Source organism: Octopus bimaculoides, chromosome 28 (assembly GCF_046866305.1).
Source record: "Octopus bimaculoides isolate indiv1 chromosome 28, ASM4686630v1, whole genome shotgun sequence".
NCBI classification, from domain to species: domain Eukaryota; kingdom Metazoa; phylum Mollusca; class Cephalopoda; order Octopoda; family Octopodidae; genus Octopus; species Octopus bimaculoides.
The window spans coordinates 23,305,211-23,315,210 of NC_142955.1; the positions used below are offsets into that span (position 1 = coordinate 23,305,211).

A 10,000-nucleotide genomic window follows, 5' to 3' on the forward strand; every position below is an offset into this window, starting at 1 on the left:
GATGCTGTTACGTAACTTCGGCTCACCACCAATAAACACACTGTGATCAAATGCTGTACAACAAGAAACATCCCGTGTACATACATACATACATACATCCATACATTCACACACACATGCATACATATATACATACATACATAAACACCCATAAGTATGATATGTGCCAACAGGCACGAATCTCTCGGCCGTTGAGTCACTCTGTTGCCTCAGCTATATATTAATAAACATATATTTCTATTTATATCATCGTCCATGGACTACATTAAGAAATGTGCCCCATGTGTAGGGTGTACAGCGCGAAAAAACACACACACACACACACAGATACATAAGCATACATATACACTTGTACACGCACGCGTGGTTGTTTTTATAATGCAGGCATATTCATCAATCTATCTATTTATCTATGACATACATGTGTATACGGATTGAAAGGAATGTATATGATATTCATGTATGTGTATGTCTTTCATCTGTTATATACATATATATTCGTGTATGTTTGTATATATATATATATATATGTGTGTGTGTGTGCGTGTGTACACACACACACACACATATATATATATATATATATATATATATATATATATATATATATATATATATATATGTATATATATTGAAAAAAAGAGTCGTCAGAATTTTGGAATAACTTCTTTCATTTATTTTATACATATATTAGCGCTTCCGTTCGTCTTTCGAACTTCTCAAATATAATTCTGTGAAAATACAGAGATCTTGCTAACACTCTACACATATATGTATATATGTGTGTGTGTGTGTGTGTGTGTGTGTGTGTGTGTGTGTGTGTGTGTGTGTGTGTGTGTATTTATGTATTATAGTAAGTTGGAAAGGTAGGGAGGTCATGAAACTTTACTGACCTTCAAGTGGACACCTGGCCCAACAGCGTCTGAAGGAAAGTACTCTTCTAAAGGCACCGTAATACCGGAGAACAGACTATATAAATATATTCTCAGCATGTTAAATCGTTAATCTCTACACATTTAATTTGTTTCTCTGTGTTTTATTTTTTCGTTCGCTCTCCGTTTTTTTTCCCCTCTCAATCCTTTCTATCGAAGAGCGTAGGCTCGAAACATCAAAGACTTTTCCATTCCTCCCAACACCCCTTCATACACACACACACATGCACATATACATACACACACAATTATATATACATATATAGTCCATGTGAAGATATCTTATTCTCATAAGGGACCATCATATCCAAAATTCGACTGGTTTAATCCTCAACACCGTTAAGGTATGTCTTCGACAGATAAATGGAATTATTATAAGTATAGATATGATTACAGAAGCGCGGAGAGTTGGTAAGGATGTAAAATTAAATTATTAACATACTGCCAATTAATTTTATATCCTTACCAACTCTTCTACTATAGCCTCGGGCCGACCAAAGCCTTGTGAGTGGACTTGGTAGACGGAAACTGAAAGAAGCCCGTCGTATATATGTATATATATATGTGTGTGTATATGTTGTCTACCGCCAACATCGCTTGACAACCGATGCTGGTGTGTTTACGTCCCCGTAACATAGCGGTTCAGCTTAAGACACCGATAGAATAAGTACTAGGTTTACAAAGAACAAGTCCAGGGGTCGATTTGCTCGACTAAAGGTGGTGCTCCAGCATGGCGGTAGCGTTTTCTGCATGCTGCTTTCTCAGTTTTTTTTTTCGTTCCTTCTCTTATTCCATTTTTGTTTTGTTCGTTATATGTGGTTTGTGCCTGAAGAATATGTTTGAGTATTTCTCAACAGATGAAACTATTAGTTGCACTTAAGCACATGTATTGTGTCCTTCCAGTAAATAATATCTCTCACCAGATGGAGTACTTCTTTTGTTCATTTTTCTATCACGGAACACTACATTATACACACACACAAACACACACACACACACAAACACACACACACACACACATACACACATATGATTTAATTTGATCTAGTTTCAGCTCATGAGCTTTAGCCATGCTGGGGCACCGCCATTTGGTGTTGCTACACAATTTCACTACTAATTCTTTTTAGAAATTGACGTTTGGTGCATGAGGGAGTTTGATGCTGTTGCCCTCATCTGCGCTTCCTACTTTGAAGTTGGCTCATCTGGGACACTTGACAGTAAGAGGCCTAGTTTCGCTTTGAAGATACATCCACCCCATGTAAGTTTCTCAGGTCCTTCGGGAGGATATTGAAGAGTTGTGGGCCTTTAAAGCCCAGGCTGTTGCAATATCTTGTCCTATATCTTGATGGCAAAGTTGGCACTCTATTCTAGCATTAATGTAACTCTCGGTGCTAAAGTTTGGGACAAGTCCCTCTAGGATCTTCCAGATGTATATTATGGCATATTTTTCCCGCCTACACTCTAGGGAATAGAGTCTCAATCTTTTGAGTCTTTCCCAGTCGCTTATATGCTGCATCGAGGCTATCTTCTTCGTGTAGCTTCGTTGGATGGCCCCAAGTTCTGCAATTAATTTGACACTGGTTGGTGACCATATCTTGGAGCAATAGTCAAAGCGGATTAGGACAAAAGTCCTCCAGAGGGCCCTCATGGTTTCCTGATCTCTCGTTTTAAAAGTTCTAAGAATCCGTCCGGTCAGCCACCTGCATTTCATTGCCAACTTAGCAACGCATTTCATTGCCAACTTAGCAACGTGCACATGAAAGGAGGCATCATTACTCATGCAAATGCCCAAGTCTCGCACTGACTGTGTCTCTGGGATTGCAATCACTCCAGATTCATGTATTTAATTGATATTGCATTTAGTTTTGCATGCTGATAGCACAAGGCTTGAAACTTTGAACCATTAAACTGAATGCTATTCTTCTCAGCCCATTTGTATATTTCGTCCAATTATATTCCAAGTGCATAGCGTCATCAGGGTTCTGTATCAACTGTGAGACTTTTGTATCATCTACATAATTTGTGATCATGGCATTCTGTGTGGCTGAGGACATATCTTAGAGGGCCATTATGAACAGTAGTGGTCCCAAAACAGTACCCTGCGGAACAACGCTCACTATTTACGTGGCATTGGAAGTGGCCCCATGTGTGTGTGTGTGTACATATGGTGTAAAATCAAGAAACGGATATGCAATACGGAAAGAACATAGTACGATGGACTTTGTATCAATTCAACGCCTGAGAAGTTGAAACGAGTAACCTAACGTTTCCGACAATAGTCCTTCTTCAGAACGAAAATGAGAATCATAACGATGACTTCTATCCTTGGAATGCAAGCTTCTTACCACACAGCCACTACTATATATATATATATATATATATATATATATATATATATATATATATATATATATATATATATATATATATATATATATATATATATATATATATATATATATATATATATATATATATATATATATATATATATATATATATATATATATATATATATATATATATATATATATATATATATATATATATATATATATATATATATATATATATATATATATATATATATATATATATATATAGGCGCAGTAGTGGCTGTGTGGTAAGAAGCTTGCGTCCCAAGCACATGGTTCCGGGTTCAGTCCTACTGCGTGGCACCTTGGGCAAATGTCTTCTATTATAGCCTCGGGCCGACCAAAGCATTGTGAATGAATTTGCCAACAGGCGGAAACGAAAAGAAGCCCGTCGTACGTATATATATATATATATATATATATATATATATATATATATATTGCCCATATTGCTATGTATGTATAACTTACTATATGTATTTATATTTCAGTGTTTATATGTAATTGCTTGTGGACCGTATTTGATTGCTTATAAGGCGCATTTTTGCTCCTCAAAATGTTCTCAAAATATTATCCCGGACCCTATATCCGAAGCTGAGATAACCATACGCTAATTATTCTATCTCCGTCTCTCCAATACACACACACACATATATATTTATATATATATATATATGCATGTATATTTATATATATATATATATATATACACACATATATATTCGCCATGATAGATCGATAGCCACTACACATTCTTTTTTCTCTCCTTGTTTCTTTCTGTGGAAGAGCGTAGGCTCGAAACGTTAAAGACTTTTTCACTTCCCGAGCGTTATACTAATACATCTGTTTGTTGTCTACACCACATGTCTTCGTCTTTTGTTTGTTTTTTTTTGCGAATTCTCCCTGTATATACATATATACATACATGAATGTGTGTGTGTACATATGGTGTAAAATCAAGAAGCGGATATGCAATACGGAAAGAACATAGTATGATGGACTTTCTATCTACCTACCTATCTATCTATCTATCTATCTGTCGTATCTAGCTAGACCCATACACACACATGGACACAAACACACACGTGTGTGTGTGTGTGTGTGTGTAGGTGTGTATGAGCGTTCGCGTACAAACATGTCTACATCAGTATCAACTTGTATGCATGTATATACATATATATATATGTGTGTATGTGTATATATATATATATATATATATATATATATATATATATATATTCTTTTATCTGTTTCGTGTGTGTATTTATATATGTCTGTGTGTTCTAGGGAAAACTGAAGCCATTGCGCCCAATGTATCGGAAGAAGCGGCTCAATTAAAATACTCTACTCAATAAGTGTTAATATTGGACGGGTTGTTTCGCCAATAGATTTAAATGTTTAAGTGAAGACTTATTTGAAAAGCTTCATTGTCCCCGTAATGTTCATCTCTTGTTTACATTATCGAGCACATCCCAGATGAAAAACTGTATGTACATGTGCGGCGTGTGGGTTTGTGTGTGTGTGTGTGTGTGTGTGTGTGTGTGTGTGTGTGTGTGTGTGTGTGTGTGTGTGAGAGTGAGTGTGTATATATATATATATATATATATATATATATATATATATATGAATATAGTCACAGGTATCAGTATGCATATATACAGAGGTCTATATATAGATGTATATATATATATATGTATGTATATAAGTATATATATGTATGTATATGTATATATATATATGTGTGTGTGTATATATATATATATATATATATATATATATATGTATACATATATATATGTGTGTATGTATATGTATACAGTATAAGAGGATAATTTTGTAACTTCGTTAAACCGAAATATATGCATGTACATACAAATCTGTATACTTATATATATATATATATATATATATATGTACACACACGCATACACACGGACACAGACAGACACACGTACACACACACACGTACACATATATGTATAGCTCAATAAATATATATATATATATATACTCAAGCATATGTAGACTTATATCTAGAGATATATAGTTGTGTTAGTGTGTGTTTATCTATCTGTCTACTTAGATACATTCATGACACACAAACATACACACATATGTGCGTAAAGGCACAAGAGTTATACACAATTAGATCCAGAACGCTCGCATACACAGAGACATATATATAAACAGAGATACACATACACTGATATATGCCAGACCACACAAATGCCTATGATAAACCATACTCTCTCCACCACCACCACCACCACCACTACTACTACTACTACTACTACTACTACTACTACTACCAATATTACCAAAAGCAACAACAGCGCCTAAAACGACAGCGGTATTTCGGATACCGCCAATACCGCCACCACCACCTCCACCACCACCAGCGGCAGCACCTCCGTCAACCGTAATAACAATACAACACATTCAATACCAATAAGTAAAAGACTAACAACAACAACAGCGACAACAAGAAGCTCTATGATATTTTGATGCAGAAATCTCGCAAATCAATAACAAAATATGATCATATAAGCGTGCTCAAATCACATTTATAGCAGATCTATATAAATATTTGTATTATGTACACATACATAATACATATATATGTAAATATACATACATACATACACATATTTATATATATATATATATATATATATATATATATATATATATATATATATATATATATATATATATAGATATGTATGTATATTTACATATACATATATACATACATAATACATATATATGTAAATATACATACATATATATATAAATATACATACATATATATATATATATATAAATATACACACACACACATATATATATATATATATATATATATATATATATATGTATATATGTAAATATATAAAAATAAAAAGATAAAGAGAGCAATGGTAAGGTTGGAGAAGTAATTTATGGATAGAGTCTTACAGCTGTTTCTGGGATGATTCAGTACTTCCCTTCATCGGAGACAGAAAAAATAAAGTAATCTATTATTATATCCATAGGCGGATATTTTTAGTATGAAGTGGTAAAGAGTGTGATGTGCTGAAAAAAGAGAGAACAGTACTTGAAGTGTAGTTTCATTCCAGTACATGAAGTACCCTCCTCAACCTTATATATAAATATATATATATATATTTGAAGAAAAGCAACAAAAATTCAATAGGTTATAGCAGTACGTACGTATCGTACAGGCTCCATTTATTCATGTAGTGAGAACACTACATAGAATATACAATGCATGTAGTGTTCTCACTACACGAATAAATGGAGCCTGTACGAAACGTACGTACTGCTTAAACTATTGAATTTTTGTTGCTTTCTTCAAATTTTCTTCACCAAATCTCTTGATTTTGTTTTTGGTTTTTACCCTACCAAATTCTGGTGCCTCAAACATTTTAAGTACCACATTTAATCTTTTGATTAAATCTATATTATATATACACACACACATATTCATACAATTTCATTTATTCATTCCAATTATGAATGTTTAATAATTGAAAGCTGTGAGTTAAAAATCACCGTTTTCTTTTTCACCATCCGTTTATTTATTAACGAAGTCTCATATAAAACAAATTTTTGTTTTAATCTTGCAATTCAACGGTTTTGATTTACTGTCAGGGGACTTTTGGCCAACCCTGTATATATATTTAAGTTAGATAAGGCCGGGTTCGGGTTAGGGGATTGCTTTAGGCCTCATCTAACTAAAATATATACTGCTGTATAACTTAGAGTGTGCTTCTTTTTTCAGATTCATGTTTTCGCAGACGAGTCATATATATATATATATATATATATATATATATATATATATATATACATACATACATACAAACAAACATGATGGCCGTCCACTCGTGACCGAGGAAGACCATTGCTGACCTTCAGGAACATTGTGCGCTCTAGGACTAACTTATATTTTGCATTTGCGGCTCCGTTAGTGGCTAATGAGCCCTGCTCTTGATAAGCATACACGACTGCAGACATTGCAGACCAAGCCCTCCCCATTCACTACACCAGCAGTGTGCTTTTGAGCAGCACACTGAAGTTCTTCGTGCAGAATATGTGCTCTCTCAAAAGTGTCGATCCCCTCTTTAACCTGCCTCCTCCATCTGTGGCGATGACATTGTTCTCAGGCATATATATATATATATGTTCTATAATGCTCTTCCATCTATCTGGACGCAAATACTCCTCCATAGAATTCATATTTTTTCTGTTCAAATGATTTTGAAGACTGCAGAATAAATGATAATCAGATGGGGAAATGTCCGGCAAATATGGTGAGTGGGGCACCGTTTCTCATTCAAACTGTTCCAGCCTTTGGAATGTCATCCTTGCTGTATGTGGCTGAGTATTATCCTGATGGTAGAACACCTTTCGTCTTGAAACCAAAGATGGTCGTCTTTCTTCTAACGCTGACTTAAGCCGTTCAAGCTGCTCGCAGTAGATCTCCTTTATCGTTTGGTTTGGGTTTAAAAGTTCAAAGTGGACCCAAACCTTTCATATCCCACCAAACAGATAACAACACCTTATGTGGGTGAAGACCCTCTTTAGCCTGTGGTGCCGATGTTTCTCCTTTCCCTACCCACTGTCTTCGGCGCTTGACATTTTCATAGAGAACCCATTTCTTGTCACCAGTCACTATTCGGTCCAAAAAAGGTTCATTCTTGAGATGTGACAGCAAAGAAGAACACACATTCACTCTCTGCGCGCAATTAGACACAGAGAGTTTGTGAGGAACCCATTGACCCAATTTGCTGACTTTTCCGATGACACTCAGGTGTCGATGAATGGCTGAATGACCAAATGCAAGCTTCTCTGCTAGTTCCTCAACAGTTACGATGGGATTTTGTTCCACTAAGATTTGCAGGACGTCTATACTACGTATGTATGTATATATACGTATGTACATACGTATATATACATACATACATCCACCTTATGTTCTCATATATTTTATTGACAGTGACTCCGAAGATTCGTTTGTCTTGGCGTGTTTGGACAGTTTGCAAAAGGAACGCCTGGGAACACTTCAAAGTCACAGTCAATAACATTACATTAAATAATTCAAACACACTCATACATATACACACATACATACATACATACATACATATATATACATACATACATATATATACATACATACATATATATACATATATATATATATATATATATATATATATATATATATAGAGAGAGAGAGAGAGAGAGACATGTATATTGACATGTATGTATATATATGTATATGTATATTTGTGTGTGGGTATATATCTATACATATTTATATGCATACATATATTCATAGAGATATAGATATGCATTTAAGTAAACGTACACCCCCCTCACACACAAACACACACACATATATACGTGTGCGTTTAATGCATTCATTTATTTGTATACGGCTGCATATATATATATATATATATATATATATATATATATATATATATATATATATATATACATACATACACACACTCATACACGCACACATATATGCATACGTACATGCATACGTTTCGTATATATGGGCAGAGAGCAATACATCCAGATCAATAACTTGGCTAATTTAATCAAACAGCAGTGGGTATATCAAATGATATATGTGATGTATAGGGGCAGAGGCGGTGTCTGAGATATGTATGTGAGTGTTTGTGGGGGGGGGGTATCGGGTGGGAGTGAGGGCTGGTAGTCATGTCCAGATCTGTAACCTGTGTTTATTTGAGCAATCTTTGTGTGTTGCACGCAACACAGTTTTGGACGTCTTAATGTTCAATATAAGGTGATGGTGGCGGTGTTGCTGGTGGTGGTGGTGGTGGCGGCGGTGGTGATGGTGGTGGTGGCGGTGGCGGTGGTGGTGGCGGTGGCGGTGGCGGCGATGGTGGTAGTGGTGGTGGTGGCGGTGGTGGCGGTGGTGGCGGTGGCGGTGGCGGTGAAAGAAGTATTGGTGTTAGGGTTTAGTGTTGGTGTTCGTAGTTGCAGTGGTGGTTGTAGTGGTGGTGGTGGTTACGGTGCTGGTGTTGGTTTCTGTGGTGGCGGTAGTTTTTGTGGTGGTGATGATGGTGGTAGTTGTGGTTGTGGTGGTGGTGGTAGTGGTGGTGGTGGTATATATACACACATAATTTGTGTCCATTTAAATTAATGCTTCGAATAGTATTCTTTTTGTGTCTTCTACTATACAAGTCGTCTTTTGAGAACGCACGGAAGCGTTGTACTAGTTTCTCCTTCGTGTTTTTCCTGAGATGTATTTGCCAGGCAAAGACGTACTGCTTTATGTGACGTACCTCATCCACAATGCCTCCAGCAAGTCGTGTTTCGAGGACACATAGAAGCGTTGTATTACCTTCCTCTTTTGCTGGATACATTTGCCGGGTAAGGACGCACCTCATCTCTCCACTCCTCCTCCACTCCTTGACAACGTTCCCTGAAGATAGTAATGCAGTCATTGTTATATTTTACTAATTAATTCCTTATCCTTCAAATTAATATTTCCACAACTATATTTTTTTGTGTCTTCTATTACACAATTCTAAGTATTTCAGCTTGGAAAACTGTTTACATGCTTGAAATTTTTTCATCTCAAAGAAATTTGGCTGCGTGTCTCTTCTTTTCTCTCTACATAACAACTAACCACCACTGACTGCACCG

General features: G+C 35.6%; 2 protein-coding genes across 6 annotated transcripts in view; one reads left to right on the forward strand and one right to left on the reverse strand.

Moving 5' to 3' along the window:
• The window catches only part of LOC106878343 (uncharacterized), a 107,245-nt gene that overhangs the window by 49,411 nt on the left and 47,834 nt on the right, over nucleotides 1–10,000 (reverse strand). The gene's annotated exons all lie outside the window — the stretch shown is intronic.
• Nucleotides 1–10,000, forward strand: part of LOC106867586 (neuronal acetylcholine receptor subunit alpha-10-like) — an 83,584-nt gene that overhangs the window by 1,945 nt on the left and 71,639 nt on the right. The gene's annotated exons all lie outside the window — the stretch shown is intronic.